The sequence below is a fragment of the Anser brachyrhynchus genome, assembly GCF_964034855.1.
Source record: "Anser brachyrhynchus genome assembly, chromosome: 14".
In the NCBI taxonomy this organism is placed as follows: Eukaryota; Metazoa; Chordata; class Aves; order Anseriformes; family Anatidae; genus Anser; species Anser brachyrhynchus.
Genome location: NC_137709.1, coordinates 16,876,040 through 16,900,971, shown reverse-complemented (window position 1 = coordinate 16,900,971; position 24,932 = coordinate 16,876,040). Strand labels below are relative to the sequence as shown.

The 24,932-nt window shown below is 38.7% G+C and overlaps 1 protein-coding gene across 30 annotated transcripts in view; it reads left to right on the top strand.

Annotated features, from left to right (window-relative positions):
* The window catches only part of TENM2 (teneurin transmembrane protein 2), a 1,469,731-nt gene that overhangs the window by 579,534 nt on the left and 865,265 nt on the right, over positions 1–24,932 (top strand). For 27 of the 30 annotated variants that reach the window (XM_080555559.1, XM_080555513.1, XM_080555515.1 and 24 more), the window contains one exon: positions 3,184–3,285. The exons of 2 other annotated variants lie outside the window; for them this stretch is intronic. The gene's annotated coding sequence lies outside the window, so the exon portion shown is untranslated. The remainder of the gene's footprint in view (positions 1–3,183; positions 3,286–24,932) is intronic. One more of the 30 variants, XM_080555556.1, reaches the window with a different exon arrangement.

Here is a 24,932-nt window from a genome sequence, read left to right as displayed (position 1 = left end):
GGGAAACCCCCCAAATTAGGGGCATGCTCCAGAAGAAAGCTGTCTTCTATGTCATTGCATACTGTAAGGTGTAGCAAATAGCATACTCTTAGACCCTTTTAAAAAGAAAAAAAAAAGAAGGTAACAACAAAAAACACCTACTACATATATAAGTAGAAAATAAGGCAGGGTAGAATTCAGTTAAGCAGTAGTACTTTCCTGCTGTTGCAGCATAAGTTCCCAAACTGTGTGTGAAGCTTCAGCTATAGCTTCCTCTTTAGTGAGCACCAAGTCTTAGAAATTAAAAAGGAGGAAAAATTTTCACCACCCAAAAATCCCCAGCCCCTTTGGTTGTAGTAGTGGGAGAATGGCTGATCTAATTGATCTTACCTCCTCAGGGAAGCTTCTCTATTTAATTAAGACATAGCCACTTGCCTGGTATAATGATATCTAGTAATTCTCTTGAACAGGTCCATCAGCAGATTGGGGCAGTCCTCAGCTGATGTGCAGTGCTGAAGCACTACTATACTGAGCTGCAAAAGCTGATATTTCAAAGGCTGTAGTGCAGGTTAGATTACAGCTGACTGGAATAGTGATGCTGTAGTGGTGATTGGCTGGCAGCAAGTCAAATCCACATTGCATTACTAGAATAATAGGACAAACTGCTTGAGAGAGAGAATGCCTATGTAATTCATTTAGGATTATTTATTTATTTATTTATTTAGGAAGCAAGCACTTTCTTGCTAACACATGAAATCAAAAATTTAATGATGGCATATGTGTAATACAAATGCTAAGAATATGTAAAATATAAAGCAAAATCAAATTATAACTATTGCTTATGAAGGTAAATTTTTCCTGCCATATCACCTGCATATTCATTCAAGTGAGTGTGTAATATATATGAAAGGACCACTGTGTGTGAATAATTCTGTGAAGCAAAAGTATTACTTTACATGAAGACACATGGTATATTTTAGATAAATTACGGTAGAGTATACACTTGAAGACTCATAGGAACTTTTTGCTTCCTTATCTAAAGAACATTTATAAATAATCTGAGGCCAGCCCCATATTTAAAGTGGATTGAACTGAATTTGTATTTTCTTACTCTCTGTAACTAAATAGTTAACTAACGTTAACTATTTTTGTAGTTCAGCAACATAATTCATTCTCTGAAGGCCGATCATTTTAAGATTTATAAACACAGAGCCATAACATGTATACATCAAAGAAGTAACTCAGCTATGAACTAAGAAAGCTGTGCTCAGGTGTTGCATATTTGCTCATCATTAAAAAGATTCTTTTAATAGTAAATTGTCTAGACAGTTGAATGAAGTAAGGCATTTCCCTGTAATAGCTGTCTTATACTTAATCCAAATAAGAAATAGACAAGTAAGGGGAACAATTTCAGAGAACCTGCATATTTATAACTTGTTCTTCACTCAATTAACTCCACGATCATGATTAGGTCATCGCAAAGGTTTTAGTGTTCATTTACAAGGGCTGTTAGTGGACCACCACATAACTGTATGATGAGATATTTTCCTTTTTGGCTCTACTTGAGTGCCTACAGCAAAGCTTATCCGAGTGAGAAAAATACTTTCAGAGTCATTTCTTAGTTTCTTGCATAAAGCTTTGCCACAAGAGAATGGGGTATTTGTTTGGTTTTAGTTTTGCAAAGCCTACTTTCACTATTTCCATTGCCATAGGGGACAGAAATGACCATGGTTGAGTCTTCTGTATCAAGGGATATGGAAAGTCAGGACCCAGCTGAAGGTACTAAGCAATGCAATGTGTTGTATCCCTGTACTTAGTGTCCACCCCTGCCCCATTCCATGGGAAAAAGAGAAGAAATAAACCAGAAAAGGCATGAAGGGTTTTCATTTGGTATTTACACACACAAAACTATGGCTTTGAGACAATATAGCTTCATGAATATGCTTTAAAATCCTCCCTCTGCCAGTGATGAGTTTTGTAACCTTCAGCTAGTTCCCTGGGTCTTCCTTTGGAGCAGCGCTAGTGGAGGGTGCGAGGAGGGGATGCTGACCAGCTTAGAGTTTTCTGCCTTTTTTTAATTTTATTTTTTTAACATGCTGAGCATCAACAGCTCCCATTGACTTAATGCTCCAGGCTTGATCCATTAGGAGTCGTGAAATTTAGCTCAAAAGACAGTAAAATTCAACTGGTATCCAGATTTACTATAAGCATTCAAACTACTTGCCATCTTTTTGTCTCAGATTTTCTATTTGTACAATAGGATATGTTTGTTTTATAGAGAATACTGGAGGCAAGGATGAAAAATGAAGTATGAATGGAGGTTATCCTTCAGATGATGTGAACATTTTTGCAGTGTGAAGGAAAAAGTATTAAGTTTAAAAAATGAGAATTAAAAATAAGCTAGTCTTCATTTGAAATATAGTTAAAGACATTTAACAGTGTTTTGTACAATTAAATTGAGAAATAGTAAATTAGAAAGTGTTTTTAAGAATTACATAATTGAGGATGGACAGGCAGATGAGGATTATTTTTGTCTTTCTGGTGTGTAAATTGCCATTCTTCTTTTGTCTGAGGTCTGTCCGCCAGGTGGGTTAACGTAGAGTTTGCTGTTTGTTGCAAAAGACACAGAAGAATAAACAGACTGTGCATTTCATTGATGGACCCAAACTGTTCATCTAGCGTGTACTGTGCATTTTAGCAACCACATGTTTCTCTTTCTTTACAGTAGAATGACTTTGGCAAGGCTCCATATTCCTGGGATACAAATACAAGGTGTTTTATTTTTAATTATTCAGTCCTGACATGAAAAGAGAAAGAGCTAGAAAGGCTGCTTGTAATTTTGCTGTATATCAGTTTTGAAGCACAGGAAAGCAACTATATGCAACATACCGTTGTGCAACAGAAATTTTAAAGGAGGCTGATACAGCTTCTGGATCATGCTACTGAGGCTAGGCCTCTTCCAGGAAATATTTACATAAATTCTGTGGGAGATTCCTGCATTCATGAAGTTGTGTTCATTTATGTGTGTCGGGCATGAACACCTAACAGCATTTGTTTCCATGTTAGTGAAGCTACTATATGTTCAATGAGACAAATGTACTTTAGTCTTATCTTACGTACTTGGTACCAATTTCAGCTTCAGACTTCCGGAGTTTGCCTCGTACAAGGGGGGATAATTCAGTTTGATTTCTTATTTTTTCCCAGATTTGCTAGGAGGCACAGATCATGCTGATCTGACTGGGCATGCTGTATTTCTGTACCTGGAAGTCTGTAGATCCCTGCTGGCCTCAACTTGTGCACATGTGGGTATGTACAAGCTTCTCCTCCTTCCACAACACACTGAAGATTACAATGAGGGATTACATATGCATTTAATAACGGTTTTCATATGGTCATATAAGTACTTATATGAGTTTCTCTTCAAATTAAAAACTGAGTGTGAATTTAGATATTTAATTATATATTTATCAGTTTCATGCACTTCTATTCTTAAATATAAAAGGCTTTTAGCAGTGATTCTTAACTAATAGATCCATGAGTTAGTAATACTTTTCCTCGTGTTTTCAACTTAGCAGTACTGATAACAATTTGGTTTACTAGTATATTTTAGATAAAAAGTTCTTTAAAAATGTTTTATTAAAATATAGTATGAGTGATTCTACAATAAACAAGTAGAGAAGAAAAGACAGCTTGCCATGTGCATTGAAATAACAACTGGGCCCCAGTAAAAAGAATTATAGAATACATGATTGCAGAGGAAAAGTGGCTTGAATATTTGAGGCTGTTGGACTTAGTGTGTATATAATGTCATTTTTTCTTGTTTTTTAATGTTGAAAAAAAATTTAAGGTGACTTTTCTGTGGATATATCTGGGCATCCTTTAAGTGTATTATGCTGAAGAATATTTCACTTCGCTATTTCCGTGTTTTAATACTGGTTTACACAAGTCTTTCAGAAGGCATGAATAGGACCACGCAGTAGTTATGTCCTCGAAAGCTTTTAGACTGTATTATAGCTACATGAGTGTGAAATCTGGGGCATTTGCTTTCACCATTGAATTAATTCAAGGATTTTGGGTGGTTAGGGAACAAGACTGATCCCTCCATTTACCTGACGAAGAGTAGCTGCATGCAGCTGAAAGGTCGCTTGTGGTTCACATGGGTGGTTCACCACTGGGCTGAAGCACAAATCGTCTTGGCCCCAAAGAGCAAGTTTCCTGTTGATCCACATTTGTGTCATTAAAGTAGTCAAGCAATGTAGAAGTCTGTGTTGTGCCTCCTGGCACAGCACACAAAAATAAATAGGGTGATTCAGTCACCCTGTTGTGGTTGTTAGCTACATGTTCAGAGCAAGAGGGAGAGTGACGGAAATGAAATACCCAGTGAACTCAGCTGCATTTAAAGTGTAGGTGAGTTAAGAACTGATTTGCCTCCTCCTTGAAAAGACGTGGGTCTGCCTTAAAGCGTCCTATGGCATGAATATATTCATTTCATATTTCTGATTCTTCAAAAGAACTTCTATCAGCAGTGGTGATAACAGCTGAAACTTTCACAATACAACATTCCCATAAAAAAAAAAAAAAAAAAAAACAGCAACAGCAAAAAAACAACCAACCAGCCAAACAAACAAACAAAAAGCAGGATACTTTTAGACAGGGAATTAACAAGATTTGAGATATCTTTCCATTTTTGTCTGTATTTCTTCACCATTTTCCCAGTCCTGCTCTTTCTCTAATCTCACGGGGGAGCTAAGCCCACGGGGGTTCACTCTGTGATGAAGTGTTGCTTGGAGCTGGGACTCTCACCTTCTTTGGATAATGTGGTTGGATTCCCTTCATCCCCCGACACGGGAGAAAAGACTCCTTGGCAAAGTGTAACAATCTCCCTAACTCCATCTCTCGTGGGACTCACAGACTCCCATCAACTGCACACTGACAGCAAATCTATTCCAGTACTTTTGGGAGAATAAGAAATGATGCTAGCTTGGTGAAAGGGATAATGTGGCATCCTTTTAGTCCTATTCTTTCCTCACTTCTGGTGATGTGATTTTGTTACTAACACTGAGAAACTGAGTAGGTAGGGAGTGGAGAAGATGGTGCCACCCTCAGATCAGCCTGTCTTTGTCTCCGAGCATGGTTTAAGGCAAGTGTCTGAGATGCTGTGATAGTATTGGCACTGCCTAGAGTTGTATATATTGAAAATCCATGAATTTTGCCTGTGTAATACTTTCAGACCATCCCAACAGTTTCTTCCAGCAGTGGGGTTGTGGGAGCAGATCTATATCATCTTCTAGCTGCTTGTCATGGTTTTGGACTGTGTACTTTGGCAGGGTCCAAACTGAGCTTCTGCTTTTCACAGGTACATTGTCACCAAAATGACCCACATTTTGTCCTGTTAGCATGTCCTGTGCAATTCTTTACCATCGTGACAGGGAACTTTGATAGTGTGGATTTTTTTATAAGTTACTTCTTTACTGTAAGCAGATAAGCCATGTCACTATTCAGACATTAAAGGGGAACCTTACAGAAATAACCAAACCTGTACCATGCAAGAATTATACATAGGAAGACATGTAGACAGGCCAAACTCCAGTTTTATCAGCAGAATTCTAGCAGCTTTGCTTCACATGCTGTAACCAGCTAACTCGTGCTAACCAGCCTTCCAGCACTGTTGAACTTCCAAAGTCAGTGTTAGCTGGTGGCTTCCAAGGAATACCTTTACATATAGGGTGCTATGTCTGTCAGCCAGGCCGAGGGGGTCCTACAGACCGGAGGTGAGCTGAGCTAGCAAGCCTTGTTGAGAAATTTTACAGCATTTCACTGGACTGCTCTGGATCATTAGTCCTGTAGTCTCCTTACTGCATACAAATTACAGTGTGTATTGACGGAGTTCTGTAGGTATCAACACTGATTTTTTTTTTGACTCAGAAGATGAATCGTGGTAGTTAAAGGGTCATTGAATTAGGGCTTGAGACACCTTGTAGGGTGTTAACCCTGGTAGGCAGCTGAGCACCACCCAGCTGCGTGCTCACTTCCCCAAGCTGGATGGGGAGAGGATCAGAAGGGGAAAAGTGAGAAAACTCCTGGGCTGAGAGAAGGACAGTTTAAAAGGTAAAGCAAAGGTTGTGTGCACAAGCAAAGCAGAATAATTCACTTTGTCCCCTTGGCAGGCAGGTGTTCAGCCACTTCCAGGAAGCAGGGCTCCATCATGCAAACGCTGTGACCCTGAACGTCCCCCTTCCTTCTCCTTTCCCCCAGCTTTTATTGCTGAGCACGATGTCTCATGAGGCAGAATATCCCTGGGGTCTGTTGGGGTTGGCAGTCCTGGCCATGTGCCTTCCCAGCTCCTTGTGCACCTTGCTAGGGGGTAGAGAGGGCAACAGAGAAGCCTTCATACTCTGCAAGCTCTGGTCAGCAACAGCCCTTGTGTGTGCTCAACACTGTTTTCATCACAAATCCAAAACATACTCATTGCAGTGAAGAAAATTAATTCCAGCCCAGCCAAAACCAGTATACATCTTTATCTGTTATTTTATTCTGTATAAAAAATAATTTGAATCAAATGTGTTTTAGGTTTGTTTTAGTCTGGAGCATAACACAGATTTCTCACTTAAATGGCAGTCCAGCTTTCAAACATCTACTTTCTTTTCTGATGCTAATAGTAGAATAGCATACTATACCTAAGATACCTACTGCAGGACTCATATTTTCTGTTTTATGGAAAAGCTCTGAGGCTTGTTAACTATCTTGATACGTAAAGGTAGCTTTTATATGAAGAAATAAAAATAAGAAAATAAATTAGAGAAACTTTAAATCCACCCCTGTAGACCCTGTGTTTTGGATCACCAATTCTCCAGGTGTAATTGTGTACATACCTCACTTGTCTTTGCAATTCTGTGCAAGTTTTGAGCTCTGTGTGGAATTGGTAGCACTTTACTGTTAAGTGCCTGATCTGTAGGTTGCTAGATGCGGCTGAGTTCTATTAATTGTTCTAGAATTGGGCACAGCAAAGTTGTGTTTATTATGTTAGAGACTAAAAGAAAAAATCAAGCATTGATTGTGCCAGTTGATTATTGTGTTTTAGAAGAACAATCTATGTTTGTTAAGTGATTATTTCAAAACACGATGATAACTGAAAGAAAATGTGGCTGTTCATATTTATCTTTTTATTTGACTCTCTCTCTTTGGAAAAAATTAAATGAATCTAGAGGTCAAAGATTCTAAATTAAAATTCTAATAAGCCATGACTGCTCCTCACTGTGACATTTTTTTTTTTCCTACTGGGATTAATGGTATGCACCTTTCTTTTTTCAAAGAAAAAAGTGGAAAGATACAGCAACGCCTTATGATTGTCTCAAGTTGCTATGCATTTATTATGATTGTGACATTGAAGTCTATACTGTTTTTTGATGAAAAAGGAAAAGGTGCAACTAAAATGTTGCTTTAAAAAGTGTTAAAACTGGAGTTCTGATACTATTTATTGCACAATGAACATTTATATTAAGCATTTATGGCAGCTACAAATTCACAGCATGGTTTTTGAAGCAGTAATAAAAGGGGAGAAAAAACAGTCTAATTGACATTTTACAGTCAGAACAAGGGGTTGAAAGTGTGTGGCTTGTATGCAGCTACTTATGTATTACATATTAGACCCTTAAACTAGAACTAAACTCAGTATCACCTCTTAAAGAGGCTTTGGGCAGTTAATTATTAGTAAATTAAGTCCTTCAATCATTCTGAAGGTTGAAGAACATCAAATTATATGGTGCTTACCAAATGATGGCCAAAATCTGACTTAATTTACACTCTGTAGTCAATGGTGTTCAGGAGGTTGTGAATCAGGGCAGAGTGTGGCCCTCTTAATAATTAAAGTAGAACAAAAATAAAGAGCTCGTTCAGAATGTCACTGTGAATCTGTAGTGCCTCATGGTATAGAACTGTACATCTCCAGCAGCACAGTGCTGTGTAGCAGTATGACAAAAAGGAGAGGAAAATTCAGTCCACTTCAGGGGCTTTCTTGAATAAAAATGATTTGTTTGGATGTTCTGCAATTTTCCTATGAGCCTCGGGGAATGCACTTGATGCACTTGATTAGGGAACAAGATCCCAACCTTGTAGACTCAGTAAGATCATCATATGTTTAAATACAAATAATTAGTCTCAGTTCTCTTCTTGATTTAAAATAATAATAATAAAAAAGAAACCTTAAGCCCTCCTTTTCTTTTCTTTTGTTGTAGTATTCCTTGATTACAACCAATGAATTATAATGAGTTTGTTTAATTGTCAGTGTAATATCCCATTCCTAATTTATGTAGTATAAATGATCATGTCTAATTTTTATTTTGGAGTATAAGCTGATATATATTTTAAAACAAATTTTTAAAGGGTGTAGGTAATTCCTTCAAATCAGTTTATGTGGTGCAAAGGAGTGAAGTGCAGAGATTCCTAATCTAGCTCCAAGTGTGCTGACGTACGCAGCATCATGGCGAGGTACTAGCTCAGGAGAAGACTCGCCAAGTTGGCAAGTAGATGTGTCCTCACATAACCTGTAAAAATATGAAGCTTCTGCTGGGATCCATGTTTGCTGTCTTCACTGACAGGAGCATTTCAGCTGGATAAATCCGATGTGCAGAAAGCTGTGTTCAGTTCCAGAAAAATAGTTCACAAGTATGTGCTGTATGCAGGGATGGGAAGAAGGCTGGTGGAAGTAGTCACCTTGGGCAGAGCTGCTAAGGCAGTTGCCATTTTTCAGACTGTCTGAAAATTGTTTGATGAACCCTAGGATTCGCGGTGTGGTTATCCATCAGGAGCGTGCTTTGGCCTACAGACTTTAGTCTGCTATTCTTTGTCCTAAAGGACGGAGTATTCTGCCAAATATTCAAATGAATTCAGCTATGTAGGTAGGTAAATATACATGGCTGAGCCAGTTTTCTCTGTCACCATGGACGAAAGGTTAATTTTCAGCCTTGTTGGGCATACTTTTTCTCTGATTATTCAGTTCTGAAGAGGCATTGGTCCAAGTTAAATTTTGGGCAAAGCATATCCCACCATACCTGGAAAATGTTCCAACAGTTTGAATTTTCTCTCTCTTGTCAGCCTTGTAACTGAATGGTTCAAAAGATTTAACTGTGGAGTTACCCATTTTTGGTATCTGTAAATAAATTCTCTTTCTCAGAGAGGTGTTACAGAGATAATTCCCTTGCTTCTTTCATTTACTTCAAACATAATGAGAAATATGTGGAATATGTTAGTCTATGTTTCCTGTTTTTCAGTATGTGTCCATCTTTTGTGCTGCTGTCTGAGGGACTTTTTTCTGAAGTCATTTTAAAGAAGTTTTTTAGACAACATGCAGTATATTCATTCTGTCTTGGAGCACGATAAAGTGAATATAAAATGGAGTTTACTGTGCATATTTGTGTATGTGCCAGGATGTGTTCTAGTGTTGAGGCATCAGATCCACTGGCCAGAGCATTACTTTTAATCACCCTACTCTTTTCATTTGACACCAACCCCCGGCACAGTTAAAAAAAAAAAAGAAGAAAAAAAAGAAGAATAACAACATACACACAAAAAAAAAACCTGCTGGTTGTGTTCTGCTCTGATGCGCCAGTTCAAAATGGCCTTCTGTCTCACTCCAATGGTTTCTTGGAGGTGGGGATTGATCTGTGAATCTCTTGCATGATATGTTTGAAATATTTATCTGAGGCTGAACTGTCAGGTGGTGTCCAACTCACTCATTACTAGGCAGCAGAGGGAGGCTGGGCTGTCAGGAAGTTATCATTTTCATAAGATATGGCTCTGGGTTGATTTTTATGGACAGCAGGTTCTGTGGTTTGTTAAACTTTGCAACTGGAAGAGCTGGTTGCAAGGTATTTGATTTAAATGCTAAAAATGGTAAACTAGAGGTACCAGTAAATTAAATCCAAACAATGCATACCATGGTGGTTATCTGTAATATATTTTATGTTCTTATTTGTCTTTGTGCCTTTATTCTTGGCAATTCTGTTTTAGTTTCTGCTTTCCCTTTTTCTCGTTTTCTTTTGTTCTAACTTCGGACTTGCAACCTGCTGTAATTGGCACCTGGTAAATGACCCGAGTTTTGTTTCTTGTTCTGAATACTCCCAGATCTATCAGAGCTGAGCGAAACATGCCTTCAGGGTGCTGCAAGGTTTGCCATGATCACAGGGTGAGGACTATTCTCATGGAGAAACCAGACACCAATAAACACTTGTCTTAACTCCTGCGAATTGTTAGTTCAGTCTTGGTTATCAGTAAGAAAGAAATCATCAGATGAAATGAGACATGTCATTTTTCTTGTTGTATGCACCAACATTGCACCAACATTATGCCATGATACAACGCTATTGTCTGTTCTGTGGGAGCGTAGTGCTCCATCCAGCCAAGACAGAAAGGTTTCATTATATTTTGGATTCCAGGAGCATGACAGACATTTTTACATTATACAAACTACCTGAAATTGTAGTTCTTAAATGTTTTCATTGTCTGAAAGGCACATCTTATAACTGTAGGATAGGAATGTTATCTTTAGGTCAAATTACTGTGTGCTGAAGCATGACCCAATTTTCAGTTTAATGTGAATCCTATTTTTGGTTGTACAAAAAATATAAAAAAGTACCCATTGACTGTGAGGTACTTATTTCAGTTTTACTAAAGAGTTGCTGAATGCAAGTTATGGGATGCTATAAAATTGAAACTGCCTTATTTAAAAACATTCTTACTTGTTGATGGTATAAAGGTTCATTTCGTAGCTGTGTAGATACTGTGTGAGGTTATTTAGATAGTGGTTCTTCATCTGCAGATATTTTCTGTTCTTTCTCTAAAAAAAAAAAGTCCTGACACTTTTACATTTTGACAGCTAATCTTTAATTCTGCACCATACCAATTAACTGTGAACTATTAGAGAAACAATAAGCCATGAATCATCAGCTACAAGTAGGCAGAGAGTTTAATAGTCAAGAGATTGAGCATTTCTTAATCTTATATACACTCTACATCAAAGTGAATAAATCCAAGGTTAAAAAGAGAGGCTATCACATTCCCCAGTGGTTTTGAAAACAACTTGCTTCTTTCTCTCTTGTTCATCTGCTTATACAATATAACAAAAGGAAGGACCTGATTCTGCAATCCCTGATTCATGCAAGAAGCTCTTATTTTTATATCAGTCATACTAAGCAGAGTATATTATTAATAGGCATTATTCACAGTATACAAATAAAATTCATGAGAACAAATAGTCTACTTCTGTAAACTTTTAGTTCTGTGGAGAGTCCTCAGGAAAATGAATACTCCCATTTTAAGAGCATTACGTGTGGCAGTACAGCTATTCAATTAAGAGCCTTTGAAACCTTAAAAGCATGTACTCTACCTAACTATGAGCTTATAAATAGTCTTTGGCTTTCATAGAGTTACTCATCTATCAGAAGTTAAGCTGGAGTTCATGTATATTGCTGAATCAGTGCCAGAGTATCCCACATCTTGCAGAACTGAATTCGAAGTTAATAGATCAAAAGGCTGAAGGCCTTTCAGTGGTCAGAACTGCAAACAAATTGGGTTTCTTCATCTTAAAGATCTAGAAAATTAATGGTTAGTGCTGTACTTCCTAAATACAGTTATCAGCTGCAAGAGATTATGTGGAAGGAATAGCTCAAATTATATTTAGAATAAAAACAGTTGCCCCATAGTAAGCAGACTTGGATATTGTACGTTTATAGAAAGCTAACTCTTGAGAGCAAGAGCTCACATTTCAAATTGTAAATACAATTGGAAGAGATTCACAAATGCAGTGTCTGTGAGTCAAGGATTTTTATACTGGAGTTGTGGAGCATTTCACTCTAATAGGGCTCCTACAATGGAGATAACTTTCAGATCAGCGTGTATGCACTGCCTGGTTGGAACTTTTTTTAAAATTCTAAGTGAAGCAAGCTTGAATTTGGATTTCTGCACTTTCTCATGAGATCAGTAAGCAGAGGTAGGCTGGGATATTCTGGAAAATATTCTGTAGGAAAATACTTACTCATCAAAACTGACAGTCTGAAGGAGAAAGGCTTAAATGAAAAAGACTGTTTTAAACCAAAATTGGGAAATGTTTTCAATCGCTAGATTGTACTGCACAGATTTTTAGAAGAAGCTTCATATCCGTCAAAATGACCCATTTTGGTTGTCTCTTAACATTTGAGGGGAGGTGGTGTGGTTCAGAGTAATTTCTTGTTTCATAATCCATACTTAATTTGCCAAATTGGAATATTTTGCAGATGTTTGTGAAGTACTAACAAAATGTTCACATTAAAATAGGCAGAGGATTGAATTTAGTAGTTGGTATGTCCAAGGAATACCATTAAGCAGCATCCATCTAGATTCTTTAAAGAGAAAGGGTAGGACTTCTAATTTTATGTATTTTCGATATTTTTAGTTTTGATATTGAATGTTTCAGACATCTCTAGTGCTAATTCACCTGAAGCCAGTGCTGCTTTGTTTCCGTCACCTTTCCTTTCCTTTGTCAGCCATTTTTTTAGTGTAATTGAAGAAAATTCTGGTTTCCTTGCTCAGGTATTTCAATAAAAAATATATATTTAATGCAAAACAAACAAAAACAACAACACAGGAATCAATAACATTCTGTTATCATTCTTTTACCAAAGCAGTTTGTTGCCAAGCAATTTTCCTCAGTACCACTAAAGCTTCTAATGTATTTAAATAAATTAAATAGGAGAATTAATCAAATTCTACTCTGTATCATTAGGAGTAATGAATAGCTAAAAATCCTACTCTGTTGGAAATGCAGAATTGCCTAATTCAAATTTCAGTATCAATAGTGCTGATACTGGGAAAACAAGTAAAAGGTGTTAAGGGGCCTGTTAAGAATCATTATATAATCTAATCCTGCAAAGGTAAAAGCAAATGCTGAGATAGAGTTTTATCTGCATTAAGTTACTAATTTGCTATCATATTAGTTATGAACCAGTGTGGAAACATTTTCTTCTGATCAGGATCACAGTAATCAGAGGATAGGTTTGGAAGGGACCCAAAAATTTGTCCTGTATCACCTGTCATCTCAGGACAGAATGTTCCAGGTAGGTAGTTTTTGCAGTGAAACTTCATTCCCGTTGATAAATTTTCAGGAAATCTATAAATTTCAATGAATGAAGTGTTGTTTTTTTGTTTGTTTGTTTTTCCAAAAGTCCCCAGTGATTTACTTCTCCAACAATCTATGTGAATGCTTATAATCAGTCCTACTTAAAAACTAACTCTCAAAGAATATTTCATTTATATTGATCTTCATTTAGCCTGCAGCCTATCAAGATGTACTCTGAGTTACTTCAGTTTTCTGTTTGGTGTCGAGACAGAGTTTCTGTGTACTCAGAAAGTAATGGCAGCTTTGGAAGCAGATGAAAGAAGGAATGAGGAGGTTGTGGATGGTGTTTGAAGTAAGTGGGGTATTTTAATAAATTCTTCACTTTGTGATCGAAATCCAATGGGAAGGAAGCAGGTGTTATTTTCATGTTCAGGGTATGCATTCTGCCAGGTCAGTGATTTCTGTAGTACGCTGGTATCCAAGAAGCTGTTAGGTGTTTTTTGTCTATAGTACAACTTGTTTTTGTAGGGTCAGTATCCTGTGAACCTTCTCTACACAGAAGACCATTTTATTTCATGTCTAGCTGTTTCAAACCCAGCAGGAGCACAAAATAGTGTAGCACTATTTCTTTTCTTTTATTGTCTAAATGGAAAATAGCAGAATGTAGTTGGTATTTTGAGAAAGAGGCAAAAATAAATCGTATAAAAGGGATACAGAAGTAGTCAGTATAGCTATCAATGTACTTGTATATTCTGGAAGGGTGATTTCCATAAATTGCTGGTGGAAAGTGGAGAAATGAATCCTTCAGGAGATGGTTTGTGTTGACAGGAGAGGTTGCTGGAGTACTAAATGCCATTTGGAAAACAATGGGAACTGAGACAGAAACTTCCAGGCCCAGATAGGGGAGATACTACATTTTGTGTCAAAACACCAAAAAGTTTCTATCCTTTTTCCATCTTTCTTCAGAGAGCTCTGTAACCTAAACTCTGAGTGATTGTGATCGCTGTCTTTTAATGGGAATTTTAAACTGTAAGTGCTTGCAAAAGAATATTACAGACTAATTTGGAGTTACCAGCAGTTGTTTAAATTTTGGTTCCCTAGTTAGATCCTTTGCCTTTGTGGGGAATATTCTCTGTTGAACTGTGAAACTGAAGCAAGACCAAAATCAGTATTTTATTTATCTGTGGTGTTGGTTTTGTGTGAGGAAGTCACAGAATAAACGCAAGTGAAATATTTTCCCGCTCACTAATATAGATAATGATCAGAACTTTTTTTTTTTTATTTCTCTTGAAAGTTTTCAAAGGTGAAATAGCAATAAAAATCCTATAAAAGAATTTACATTTGAAGCAACACTTCTGAAATTTTCATGAACCTTTGATATACCTGTATCTCTCAAAGAACACTAAAGTTTAACTTAAAAGTCAGCTTTAGTCAAGATCTCTCCCTCTGTTTTTGTCATTTTTCTTTTTATATGTTTTTCTATGGATGTATGTACATACATCTGTTTATTTTCTGCGTGTTTAAAATAACTGAAACCTAGATATATTCTTTGATGTTTTTTGAATCACTCCCTTTTTTAAAAAAATGATACCAGACTTTTTCAACTTTCCAGTGCTGACAACTGTCTGGATGATCTGTTCAGTCTTTCTAAGGGCCAGCAAAAATATTAAGCTAGGGAGTTAAGTTATTCCTTGGCAATTGAGGACCATTTGTCATTGTATTTTCTGACTTTCTTCTTGTTTGTTATTTATGAAAAAGATTTTTTCAGTTGCGTGGATTTTTGATTATTGCAATGTGCATGCCCAGTCCAGCAGTGTACAGCAAAAGCTAAGCTTATGTTCCCTAACTCATCCTGCAGTTTGGAGCATCAGCTCATACCCTTTGTTGTGTGATGAGGATCTTCATCCCAGTCCCCAACTAATATTGTAATTGCACTCTTTTTTAAACAGCTATTGTATTGTATTGACAGAAAAAGTGCTAAGATGCTGTTTGCAGTTCTAAATTACCAGCTATTTGTTTGCAGTATTGCTTTTGTCGCAGAAAAAAAAATATTTTCCTTTATTGAGGGATTACCATCTTGTAATGTTACAGTAATAAAATATATTTTAAAAATCAGATGCAATTACACGCTGACTTTCCATCCATATTTTTATTACAGTTTTTATTGGTTTCTGAAGAGTGGTGGTAGATAGTTACCTGAGAGGTAGAGCCAAACTTATTCGAGGAAATGAGATAAAAAGCTTTAGCCCGTATTTCTTTAGCCCTTGAGGCAATCCCAGACAAGAGCACAGACTGGGTGAAGAACTCCTTGAGAGCAGCCCTGAGGAGAAGGACTTGGAGTTTCTGGTGGACAAAAAGCTTGACATGAGCCAGCAGTGCACACCTGCCACCCAGAAGGGTAACTGCATCCTGGGCTGCATCACCAGAGGTGAGGCCAAGAGGGGAGGGGGTGATTGCGCCCCTCTGCTCTGCCCTTGGGAGGCCCCACCTGCAGTGCTGCATCCAGGGCTGGGGCCCCAAGCACAAGAAGGATGTTGGGGCTGTTAGAGTGGGTCCAGAGGAGGCCACAAAGATGATCAGAGGGCTGGAGCAGCTCTCCTATGAAGACAGGCTGAGAGAAATGGGGGTATTCAACCTGGAGAAGAGAAGGCTCCGAGGAGACCTCATTGTGACTTTGAGTACTTAAAGGGGATTTTTATGAAAGATGGAGAGCAACTTTGAGCCCCATCCCTGGAAGTGCTCAAGGCCAGGCTGGATGGGGCTGGGGGCAGCCTGGTGTGGTGGGAGGTGTCCCTGCCCAGGGCAGGGGGTTGGAACTGGGTGATCTTTAAGGTCCCTTCCAACCCAAACCCTTCTATGATTCTATGAAACTAATTTCTGAAATACATTTGTTTTGTTTTGTTTTGTTTTAATAACAAACTGATGCATTGGGTATTCTGTCACTTCTAAAAGAAAAAAAAAATAAATTAATCATCCTCCCCTTTTCTCCAGGGTTCATGTTACACAAATTATTTAAACTGTAAACTGGACAGTATGCACTTTACCTGTTTCCTACCTTCCAGACTAACAGAAAATTACCATAATTTCAAAGTAAATAGACACACCTAATCCAAGAACTTTGAAGTCATTGAAGAGACTAGGAAATGGCTTCATGGCCCTTTTTTCAGATCCAAGCTGATCAATCTTGACTTTCAACACCTACAATGCTAAGGAAGAAACCCAGAGAACAAAAACAAATGTAACAAACCCAAAAGTTGTAGTTTTTCTTGAAGGTGCTACCACATTAAACTATTTATAAAGCTTACATGGAGTAGCAGTACAGTTTGGCAAATCTACTATAATGCCATCTAAAACTGCCATGGCTATAAAGCAACACCGTGCTGTGCATGACAAGGTAAGCATCACCACATTCTGTCACCAGCTCCCCAAGTCCAGTATATGAACACAGGTGACCATGAAGAATTGCTCATTAGTTCTTGTTTGTTTTCATTTGTTTTTGTTTTGTTTTGTTGTTGTTTTATTGTTATTATTATTATTATTCTGTTTTATTATGTTTTGTTTCATTATATTTATGTTTATTTATGTTTTATATGTTTATTATATTTATGTTTTATTATGTTTTATGTTTATTATTTTTCTGTTTTAGTATTTATGTTTTTATTTTTTATTATTTATTATGTTTTATTATTTATTTATGTTTTATTATTTTCCTATGTTTTCTTTGTGAACAGAAAAAGGAGATCCAAAGAAAACACAGGTCCGCTACTTGATGGGGAAGGTCTCCTCACAGACAATGACATGGGCAAAGCAGAGACGTTTAATGCCTTCTTCGCCTCTGTCTTCAACACTGATGATGGGCTTTGGGACCCAGGGTGCCCTGAGCTGGAGGACCTTGACGGTGGGAATGATAAACTCCCAAACAACCCTGAACATGTGCGGGATTTGCTGCTCCACCTGGATCCATACAAGTCCATGGGTCCAGATGGGATTCATCCCAGGGTGCTTAAAGAGCTGGCTGACGTCATCGCGGGACCTCTCTCAATTATTTTTCAACGATCTTGGGAATCTGGAGAGGTCCCAGTAGACTGGAAGCTGGCAAATGTTGTGCCAATTTTCAAGAAGGGCAAGAAAAAAGACCCTAGCAATTACAGGCCTGTCAGTCTCACGTCAGTGCCTGGTAAAATTATGGAGAGGATGATCCTTGAAGTTACTGAAGAGCACCTGGGGGACAATGCAGTCATTGGTCCCAGCCAGCATGGGTTCACGAGGGGTAGGTCCTGCCTAACAAATTTGATTTCCTTTTATGATAAGATCACCCATCTAGTCGATCAAGGGAAACCAGCTGATGTGATCTTTTTGGACTTCAGCAAAGCTTTTGACACAGTTTCCCATAGGATCCTACTGGACAAAATGTCCAGCATACAGCTAAACAAAAACGTCATACGATGGGTGAGCAATTGGCTGACGGGCAGGGCTCAAAGGGTTGTGGTAAATGGGGCCACATCTGGCTGGAGGATGGTCACTAGTGGGGTCCCTCAAGGCCCGTCCTCTTCAACGTTTTTATAAACGATTTGGATGTAGGACTAGAAGGTGTTTTGAGCAAATTTGCTGACGACACCAAACTTGGAGGAGTTCTGGACTCAGATGAGGGTGGAAGGGCCTTGCAGAGAGATCTGGACAGATTGGAGAGCTGGGCGATCACCAACCACATGAAGTTTAACAAAAGCAAGTGCCGGGTCCTGCACCTGGGACGGGGCAACCCTGGCTATACGTACAGACTGGGCGACGAGACGCTGGAGAGCAGCCCCGCAGAGAGGGATCTGGGGGTTGTGGTTGACAGCAAGTCAAATATGAGCCATCAGTGTGCCCTGGCAGCCAGGAGGGCCAACCGTATCCTGGGGTGCATCAAGCACGGCATTGCTAGTCGGTCGAGGGAAGTGATTGTCCCGCTCTACTCTGCGCTGGTGCGGCCTCACCTCGAGTACTGTGTGCAGTTCTCGGCACCACAGTGCAAAAAGGATGTAAAACTGTTGGAGAGTGTCCAGAGGAGGGTGATGAAGATGGTGAAGGGCCTAGAGGGGAAGACGTATGAGGAGCAGCTGAGGTCACTGGGCCTGTTCAGCCTGGAGAAGAGGAGGCTGAGGGAGACCTCATCACAGTCTACAACTTCCTTGAGAGTGGGAGTGGAGAGGCAGGTGACCTATTCTCTGTAATCACCAGTGACAGGACCCGTGGGAACGGTGTTAAGCTGAGGCAGGGGAGGTTTAGGCTAGACATCAGGAAGAGGTTCTTCACCGAGAGGGTGGTCGCACACTGGAAGAGGCTCCCCAGTGAAGTAGTCGCTGCACCAAGCCTGTCTGAATTTAAGAAGTGATTGGACTGTGCGCTTAGTCACATGGTCTAAAATTTTGGGCAGACCTGTGCGGTGCCAGGAGTTGGACTTGATGATCCTTATGGGTCCCTTCAAACTCGGATATTCTATGATTCTATGATTCTATGATTTTATTTAAGACAGAAGATGTCTGCTTGGAGCTCCTCAGTCTCTGTGCCTGCCCCAGTGCAGGCTTGAGGCAGTGGAACTGGCTGACAGTGACTCCAAGCATATTAAAAGTTCTCTTCTTGCTGCCTTTTCATTAAATTGGGTTCAATACCTTTCTTTTTATTATTATTATTTTTTCTTTTATTTCATCTTTCTTAATGTTTTGTATGCTTGTTTCAGTGATGGAGTTTTTGGGATGATTCCTCAAACAGCTGGATTGGAGATTGACTTAGGTTGACTTAGGCTGACATCAGATTGACTTAGATGTGAGAAGAAGCAGTTGAAAATCAGGAGGGTGGAAACATCTCTGGTTGGCTTTCCCAAACGAAAATGTGTCACATTACTACTCTCTGAGGGTGTCATTATTGTCCTGTGCACTAGCACCTTCTCTTGTCTGTGGGGATTCACATTTCTGGATTCTTTCTGTGGGTCCTTTGCAAACACAGACAGGCATTGGTTACAGAGGTAATTTGAGATGATTTTCATTATTTTCTGTGTAGCCATAATATCTAAAAATTACCTACGCAGCTTTTAAAATTAAAGCTGTGATTTAAGAGAGGTGCAGTGTCCCAGCCTATTGCTCTGGCCATATCGGTAAAGAGAACATTTCTTACACTTTGGGAAATGCTGATGAAGAAGAGACCAGCACCAATTTCAGTGCTGTTGGCATTTCCTAACCTTCATTGCTGGCTAATGCTTTGAATAGCAAAAGTAATAAGGAAACCACACTTACTCTCATTTATATATGTACATAATTAGGAGCTTGCAGAGGGGATTTAGAATTTTAACTATTTTTGAATATGACAACTCAATGTTGCTTATGCAGTTTCAAACTCCAAAATACATTTCAAGCCACTTTGTACTCGTATGTCAAAGCCTGACAACACAATGAAGCACTTGAATTTTGGCCCTCTGAGATCACTGACCTCTAATCCTGGGTACTGCAACACTTTCCAGTGATGTCTCATTAGCATGGAACTGTTTACAAATAGCGATTCACTGTGGCAATAGGAATTGACATACTGGTATTTCACCCCAGGGCTCAAGCACAGTCATTCAGTGAACGTGGCTGTGAGGACATGAGTGTTACAGTTCTACTTAGCCTGTCAGTGCTGCCTTCAAGAAGACTGTTTTTAGAGCAAGGGAGGTATGGCAGGACCCAAAGTCATCTGAAGATTTGACATAGATCTTAACTGCACCATCTTCTTTTAAAGCAAGCACCCCTAAAAGACTTTGAATCTCAGAAGCCAATTTCCACTAAACATGCACAAGAATGAAATTGTAGTCAGCTTGGCAAGATAACAATGAAAGGATTTTGCCTTTGCAAGAGTGGTTATTTCCTCCACACTTTTCAGTTCAGCAGCTCTTTGGCAACAAGTTCATTACATCCTTTCAGGTTCTTCAGAAAAGTCCCCTTTTTCCTTATTACTTCTGAGACCTAATTTTGTTATTTTATTTAGCAATTTCCTTCTCTCCATTTGAAGTATGGATTCTACCTGCCTGAGTCTCCTGCCCTAATGCAAAAATGGTCACATTTCAACTCCATACCCAATCTCACCTGCACACAGAGGAAGACCCATCCAATCCCTCTTCCTTTTATCAGGTTACACCTGACACAGAAGCAGCAGCCAGAAAAATGTAACATAGTTCCCCCACATAATCACCCATTCTTTAAAGGAGGATAGCATATGATGCACAGGAGATTATAAATAAGCAATTAATTCATGCCATGTATCAAGGGGTAAAACATTAAAAGTGTTGCTAGTTGAGAATAAATCATAAGGTTTATGCACTGTCCATGTCAAAAGACTGATCCACAAAGAGGGTAATGGTGAAGTGATGTAACTGGTTGTTTTTTTGTTTCAAATACAAAGTGCATATTATGAATCTAAGTGTTGGGGGCTGTTCCTCTGGAGAAAAAGGTATGGCCATATAGTCAAGTCTTCATCGTGGTTGTTGTAGGTAAAAACAGCTTCATTCACAAGTATATGATCTTCTTAACACCAGAATGAAATAATTATTTCTAAAGCTGAATCACACAGTCCAGTGGAAGTTAAGTAGCTTCCATGTTACTTTGGTCACCACACATAGCACCTGTCAATCTTGATCCAGATTCTCAGTGATGTGAATCAGTATAGATAGATTAGCTAAATATTGGAGCTGGACATGTAGTAGTGGACTCCTATACTTTTTGGCAAATTAGAGTTTGCAGTAGAAAAGGTGAACCAAAAATATATATCCTATTAAGTTTTAATCCTGTGCTCTTTCTTCTTTTTATAAGTGGTTCACTCAGTCTCCTAATCACAGTGTATTATGTTGCTGCTTTACAATCACTCTCCAAATGCAAATCACTTCACCAGTTTCTAAGTGACAGCAAGCCCTGTCAGCAGTAGGTACTTTGAATATGCCACTAAGATCTTAACTGCTTTGAAATGGTTGCAAGGGATGCTGTTTAGGGAGATTACAATCAGGGCATTCCATCAGAGGGCTGCTAAAACAGCAAGTGCTTTATTTTTACCAGCCTATATGCAGTGAGCTAATAAGTGATTACTGTCTTTGTATCTTTATGTTTGAGAACTAGGTAGAACATTTCATTCAGTGAACAATGATTGTGTCTTCTCAAGGCATATGTGGCTTCATTAATATTAATGAAACTGGCATGCATGCATCAAAAAGGGCTTATACCCTATATAATCACTATTTATCTAGGCAAATTTAGCTTCATCATTGTCTATTTACTAAAAATAAGCCTTGTGCAGTTGATTTATAACTTCTGCCTGGCTTACACTGCGAACAGTTACCATTGTCAGGATCTCTGAGAAGAAACTACCTTCTGCTCATTTAAGAAAAGGAACTGTGACCTTTATAAACAGGATGTCAATTTGGCATTTGTCCATCTGTCATTTGGAGGATCTGTGGACAAAAACGGTGAAAGCTGTGAGCTTAACACAGAACTTAAACGTGTTTTATTATCATTTTTCCTGTGATTCTAGTTCTACATTTTGAGCCTAGTGTAAAGTGCTGTGTGTGCAGTTGCAGTGGAGATCAGAAGGGAGCAAATGCTATTCAGGGCACTTTCCATGCTACGAGTGCTTCTAACAAGCCTGCTCCTTTCATTCAGTTTGAACTGTTGGCTCAACAAGCTGAATTTTTATTTAAGCATTTAGAAATTCTATTTGTAAAGGAGAGATGAGAAAGGGGAGGCTGCCTTTAAAGTACTGAAAGGTGCTAGTTGACATGACATGTTCTTAATATGTCTTCACATTTAATTTTGATATGCATATACATGCAAAATAATTTTCCCAAGTTAATTTCCCAAGTTTAGTTGGAAAAAAAAAAAAAAAAAGTTGTACACACTTGCAATGCTACTTCTTTTGTTAATGAAGTTGAATATCAGCCAAGACTCAGATGTACCAGTACTATGAAGAGAGTGATAGAAATCTCTGAAATTTGGTAAGATGGCCATATCTGTAGCCATTGGCCCACCTAGTGTAAACCATCCCAACAAGGCAGATAATTCACAGATTCACAGATTTCTCTAGGTTGGAAGAGACCTCAAGATCATCGAGTCCAACCTCCGACCTAACACTAAGTACTCCACTAAACCATATCGCTAAGCTCTACATCTAAACGTCTTTTAAAGACCTCCAGGGATGGTGACTCCACCACCTCCCTGGGAAGCCCGTTCCAATGCTTAATAACCCTTTCGGTAAAGAAGTACTTCCTAACAAGTTGGCGAGTTGCGCCAACTGCCTCGCTAACTGCCGCGTCGCTCCCTGTTTGCTGGCCCTGGTCGCCGCGCTCCTGGTCGCTCGCGCTCCCTAAGGACTGCCTTTGAACGGCCGGGGGGAGGAGCTGTCGCTGACGCTGCTGGCCCCGCCTACGCCTCGTCAGCCTCCCTCACGAGGGCTGCCGGTGCCTGGCGGCTCCCTCACGTAGGCTCGATGCCCGAAAAATAGCCCTGCCTGTCCCGATCCCGCGCTCCGCTGCAGCACGCGTCTGCCCCGGAGCCGGTCGCCTCGGCAAGTGGCAATTATACCAAGTAACAAAGTATCCAAGATTTGAGAATTGTGACAAATAATTAGCTGAACCTCAGCTGTCATTGTAATATCCTGGTAAAAAGGACACTCATAATTCTCAGGTGTTAAGTGGAAGAATAAGTAAGAGAGAGGTAATACCTGGATTCTGTGTATGTAGCTAATAGGCCTACTAATTTGCTTCAGAATTAAAAACAAAACAAAACAAAACAAAAAAAACTAGAAAAATAACTATGGGGATGATCAGGTGCTGGAAAACATACTTTATTGTGAAAGACTGCAGGAATTCATTCTGTTGTGGGGTTTTTGTTTGTTTTTGGTTTTGTTTCCAAAGATTAGGTGGTAACATGGTAGTAAGCTATAAATGTGTACTTGCAAAACTAAGTGCAAAATTGGTGAGTTCTGGGATCTAAGAAGGGCGTGGAAAAATCTGCTAACAGAAGGCTATATTTGTACAGATTCAAATTAAGTAATGGGTAAATAAGCAATGACACAACTTACAGAGTATAGTAGATGATTCTTCAGCAGTGGGCATAATTTTAATCATTATTTTGTGTTAAACTGTATGATAGGCACTAATTCAAACAAAAATGGAAGAATCACTTTTGTGAAGGAAGACATCAGAGTAAGGTATCACAGTTTTTTCTCTGTTTCATAGCACTAATAAATATTAAGCCAAATGAGGCTGAAAGTCAATCAGACAAGGCAACAGGAGATGAGTTTTCATGAGCACAAAAATTACGTTTCAGTATTCACATTACTCTAACATTGCGACAAGGCCAAATCCAGTCCGTTTTTTTTTTTTTTTTTCATGAAGCTCCTCATTTGTCTAAAATAAACTAGGCATTTTCAATCTTTTAATTTTAAATATGCATTTAGGAGTTATAATCAGAAAAAAAATAATCATGAAAATGAGGCTAATATTATGAAAGAGAGAGCTGCAGAGTACCTGGCTTTGCGTGTCTAAATAAATCCCATGCAAATAAGCCTGCATGCAGTACATGGAAGAAGCTCAAGTTCAAGTCTGCCAAGATATATGCATGGGCTTTTTAATAACATAATTTTAACAACAGAAAATCTCTTTGGATTTCTCTTTTACTGACTCTGAATAAGGTTCTTCATTATTCCATGCCTCAGCAACCAATATTTAAAAGGGATATAATATATTTAAACTAATCCATTGATTTTCTTGAAGTTCTGGAGTTTCTGGGAGTACAACTCTGAGAGATTCATAACAAAACCTTTTTAAGCAAAACCTTTTTAAGCAGGTGGTAAAGCTAGCACAGTCCCTGAGTATGAGAGGCTGAAAACAGAATTTCTCCTTCCAATGCAAAGGAGGACCTCTGTGATCACATGCTATTATTTTATTCTTCAAATAAGCTTTTTTTCATTCCTAACATGTGATCCCTTGTTACCCTATGAATAGAGCATGACAAATCTGTGTGACCTCATGGATGAGTTGCTTTGCCTCTGGCTCAGTCAACTTCCAAGACTTCAAGGTTTTCATATCATGGTCTGATAACATATCTGATTATCCCAACCTGAGGATATTCTTCTAGAGACAAAAGCTATCCCAGCAGAGTGATATTTCATAGGCTCATCTGCATAATTTTAAATGTCTTCTAGCCTTTTGGAGCACTCTACTTTTTGTAGGCCATTTGATTGAATTCCAGACATGTTTTAAGTAAGTGCAACTAGTTGTTTTAGCCGTCTTCCAGAGAGACGTTTCTCAGTTGAAACTATCGTAGCTTTAGCTTCTTACATAGGCAATAGTCCTTCACTACTCCAAATCATTCCTATTCAGCAGTTTCCTTCTGAAAATTCACTCTCTTCTATTTCTGTAGAACAATGTCACTTTTATTAGTGTTCTTGTGGACAAACCATTCTTTACGTTATATGCATAACAGACAAAAATCATGTCTTACTTGCCCCCAAATGCCCTTGGTGTTCAAATGTTCTCTACAGTATCCTGCTATGAGAAAGCTTACTTTTGATATAGCCTGACAGCTGGAGACAATTCTTTCTCTTTCTTGATCTCTATCTTAACCTGCTCTTTATGATACCTCTGTGGATTTTATGGTCTATTCTCTGTTAGGTATCTTAAAGAGCCCTTTTCAATACTCTGGAAACCATGCTTGGAACCCCAGCACCTGGGTGCTAGGTGCTGGGATGTCCTGGTGTTTATATCTATTGTATTAAATCTTTCCATTGCCAAGGTAGAGTTACAGTCTGATCCAATACATCATTTCATTTTTTTCAGCATCTCTGTTTTTAAAATAGTTGGATC